This window comes from Akebia trifoliata, chromosome 15 (assembly GCF_017979445.1).
Source record: "Akebia trifoliata isolate Shusen 1 chromosome 15, ASM1797944v1, whole genome shotgun sequence".
NCBI classification, from domain to species: Eukaryota; Viridiplantae; Streptophyta; class Magnoliopsida; order Ranunculales; family Lardizabalaceae; genus Akebia; species Akebia trifoliata.
In genome coordinates this window covers 25718237-25722790 of record NC_141389.1, presented here as the reverse complement: position 1 = coordinate 25722790, position 4554 = coordinate 25718237, and the positions used below count along the sequence as shown (strand labels likewise).

Below are 4554 nucleotides of genomic sequence, written 5' to 3'. Positions count from 1 at the left end.
CAAATACATATGAAATGCAACTAAGGTTTCAAGTCGAATTACCAAACCCATTCAATAGGCTACAATTATATTAGTGTTAGAAACCAACATAATAACTCATCAAATTCTAGTCTAGCTAAATGAGAAAATTTTTAATTAATTGAAACAAAACTTGTTTTACAAGTAAAATGTTACTTTCCTTGGCTCATGGAAGAAAAAAGTATAGAACCAGTTCATCGGTGGAGACAAGATCACATATGCATACCAGTCGATCATACATGTTCGAAGTCCAAATCAGGATTACAGTGGCAAGAGATGGGTATTGTAGAGAAGATTGACCAATGTCCAATTGTATTTCTTTTTATCAAATGTTCCGCATTGATATTTGAAGAAATTAATTTGATTATTAGGAATTTCATTAGTGTCTAATTTGTCTTTCAAGTATTTTTATGTTTAAGTATGTAATCAGTTAGGGATACGTCCCTAAATAAACTTGTATATTTTATTTTATACCAATATATATTTCCTTCCAAACATATTATCCATCATATAAAAAAAAAAAAATGCAAATATCACAGATTCTTAACTTCTTCGATCTGTACCGTGCCTATATTACATTGCAATCCTTAAGGGGATTTTAATCTCTCCAAAAAACTATATTACAATGTATAAATTCCTTCCACCTGCCATGAATACATTACAGAAATTGAAATGGCTTTTGTAGCCATAAAATCCTACAGCTCATATCAAATATATTTGTAATGGTTTGCCAATGGATTATAATCTTATTGAAGTGATCTGATAATTTTTTTTTTTTTCTAAACTCATCGAATAACCACAAAGTAATAAATCTGTAGACTTCCTTTGCACAGCTCAACTTTAGTTCACAACATCCCATTTGGAGACACTGTTTCATGATCACGAAATGTTAGAAGAGACCTTGGATAGAAACAATTACAATGAATAGAGTATTAGAAAAAGGATGTTGACAAACCATTTACCATAAAAGACCGATCGGATGGGGAGAGGCATAACTATGAATATAAGAGGGTGACCAGTCGAACTGGGGCACGATGTAGATTGATGAGTCACTCACACACAGTATCATCACCTGCAGAGAGAGAGAGAGAGAGGTGTTAAATGAGCTAAGATGGCATTCATCTGCAGAAACACCTGCACCAGAGCTGTGTTCTCTCTTCGGGTTTTGCTTGGTTTGGAGTTGGGAGCAGAGAGAGCTCACAATCTGGTGAGGTGCAGGTGCAAATCCAGACGTATGCAACATAACTTGTCTGTCAGTGCAGAAAACTCTCTTGAGTCTACTTTACCCCAAAAGACCAATCCGATGGGGGAGAGGCACAACTATGAATATAAGAGGGTCGCGAGTTGAACTGGGGCACGATGCGTGAGCATGTGACACTTGGGAGTAGAGGCAGTTAACAAAACACTCAATACTCCCCCTCACCCATAAGGGTGGAAAATTGCTTCAAAGGAGACAACCTCAAAAGACTGATTTGACAAGGAGAGACACAATTATGAATATAAGAGGGTCACGAGTCGAACTGGAGCACGATACATGAGCATATGACACCCGAGAGCGGAGGCGGATAACACAACACTCAACAAGGATATATTAATTGCAATAAAGTATATATTGATACACAAGATCATGTATACATTGTTTCCTAACTCTGTCCTATAATTATTCAAAAAATGACAAATAAAGATTTTCTTGCATAGAGAGAATCCTGTACACTACGTGAAAATTGAAAATTTTGACACGAAAATTTTACAAGCCCAAGCCCACAAATTTTAGAAACCGAATTTCAACAGTCCATGGCTGTTATGTTCCCCAATTCGATGATTTAGAGCTATCAAAATTTTCCCATCCTCCATTAATTTGATGATTTTAGTCCGTCGAAAAAAAAATCAACAATGAAAAATTCGACAGCCGCCGTCAAATATAGACCTTTTTCATGTTGTAGTGGACACTAACACCCTTTGCAATTTGTTTTCAAATTTGGAAGGAAAGGAACAAAAGAATGTTTGTGGGGTGTGAACAAATGCTAGGGACAATTTTAAAAGTGTAATTTTTGACGATTTATTAATATATGTTCAATTAGACATTTTGTCCCAAGGTAGTCTTGCTGTAATCTTTTGTATTTAGGCAAATTTCCTAGACCACTTACAAAAAGAAAAAAAGAAAAAAAATTCTTAAACCACTTTTTTCTTAATAAAATTATATTTATCAAAGAAAAAAGGATCATGGATGGATGGATTGTAATAAAATGTACCTGGCACACCAGATGGTTTTATCATGAAAATTATAATAAATATCTTATTAGGATCAGATCAGACTTAGGGCTTAATTGTGGTTAGAATTTCTTTCTATATAAATCTTGTTATGGTTCTTGTAATTAAAATCAAGAATCCACACAACTCTATAGTATATTCTCTCTAAATACTCTATTAACCATATTGAATTAAACAATAACATGATATGAACCTCAATGTCATCCCTGCACAGTTCCCCATGCTTCACTTCCACACATCACATTTTTTGCTATTTCAAGGTAACTAGAGATGATTATGACTTCTGAGACAAGCATATTTCATGTATGTGAGGTGGATATAAGTCAAAGAAGAAACAAACAAAGAAATATTAGAACATTTTGTCTTACAACATAGAAGGATAGCATAACGCCCATAACCAAAGAACAAAAGGGTATCTAAAAGACCCATAATTAACCAAAAAAAAAAAAAAAAGAACAAACCATAAAAAAAACTTACTTAACAATCCCCAAATAAAGGCACCAATGCAGACATTGATAAGTTCAAATCCACCTTCAACATAGATGGTCTATGTAGATTGATGAATCACTCACACACAGTATCATCGCCTGCAGAGAGAGAGAGAGAGGTTTAAATGAGCTAAGATGGCATTCATCTGCAGAAACATCTGCACCAGAGCTGTGTTCTCTCTCTAGGTTTTGCTTGGTTTGGAGTTTGGAGCAGAGAGAGAGCTCACAATCTAGTGAGGTGCAGGTGCAAATGCAGATGTATGCAACATAACTTGTCTGTCTGTGCAGAGAACTCTCTTGAGTCTACTCTACAACTTACCTAACTATAAGAAACGAGGATGAGAGGAAGAAATAAATCTGAATCACTTTAAATAGATAAATCAGTAATGGTACCTCATTCTTGTGGTGGGGTAGTTGCACCTTTAATCCTTGTTAGACACACATTATATGTTGCCCACGTGACACATGCTCTTAAACACGTGAGAATTGACATCCCATGCAATGGTCATGCGCCACGTACAAGTACACCACGTGGTCTTACTTGTAATTCTTGCCACGTAGCATGATTTTTCAATAATTGGCTCATTTAAAGCACATGAGGCCTGTATGGAATTAAAAGCTGATGAGTCTTACTATCCTTACTAAGTTAGTAAAGGATGTTACCGTCCATTTTCCAAACACTGGATCATGCTCAAAAGAAATTGTTTTTTGATTTTTTTTATTGGATCAGAGTTTTTCAAAGAATTTTAGAGGGATGTGGTGTTGGATTATTGAGATGGTAGTCCATTTGAACAAAACAGACCTTAGTAACGGTTAAGATCTTACTAAGTTAGTAAGGAAAAGGTTTCTCAAATCTGACTCTGCCTGCATCCGATCCTGGAATTTAGTTTGAATTATAAAAGCAATTATTTGCCTTATTTCAATAATGACTTATTTAAAGCGCATGAGTCGCGTGTGGAATTAAAATCTAATTCTGTCAATTATGATTATAAAACTCTTTCATATATATTTTTTTCTTTATAGGGATAATGCTGGAGTAACATTAAAATGTAGAGGAGTTGGTTCTGACTAACATCCACGTCAGAAATGTCCTCACGATGTACATTTTACATTTCTATGTTACTCCAATACACTTTGAAAATTGAAATATAAAGATATTTTGATAAAAATACTTTTTTTTAAGGGCACTTTTGGTACAAAATCCAATTTTTGAAGTGCATTTATTGCATTTTAATGTTTGCCCTTAGGGTACTTGTTACAAGACCCTTAGAATATACTTCATTTTTTTTTTTTTCTAACGTGATGTTTTATGATTTTTTCGTGTGTCTTGTTATGGTTTCGAGATACATAGAATTGGTATTAGCACATCAACTTTTTCTTTCAACACACTAATTCAAGTAAACGTTGGTGTGCTAATAAAATCTCTTTCTCTTTCTCTCTCATCTAAGGGACCTTATGCGAAAATTAGCATTATCCACCACATTCACTTTTTAATAATACTGATACACATTCTGGATATTATCATTCTTATATATATATAGTAATTTTTTATAAAGGAAATATTGAAATTTTCTTTTTGGCCTTTGAGCATAGTGGAATCGGTGAGGCTCTATCGTTTTTTCCACGTAAATCTTGTGTTGTCATTGATTTTTCTTACTTGTTTGTTCTCTTCAATTTTTTTCGCATATCAAGTTGAAGGTTGGAGTTTTTCACAACAATGCTTAGATATATAATATTTCGAGAACAATGTCACTCATGAGATTCAAAAGCCTTGAAA

General features: G+C 34.1%; 1 long non-coding RNA gene across 1 annotated transcript; it reads right to left on the bottom strand.

Annotated features, from left to right (window-relative positions):
- Nucleotides 1-501: 501 nt before the first annotated feature.
- Nucleotides 502-3095, bottom strand: LOC147384813 (uncharacterized). Its single transcript, XR_015173122.1, has 3 exons — nt 2767-3095; nt 981-1090; nt 502-886 (listed from the first exon to the last, which is right to left on the bottom strand). It is a non-coding gene; the product is annotated as an uncharacterized LOC147384813 (long non-coding RNA).
- Nucleotides 3096-4554: the final 1459 nt, after the last annotated feature.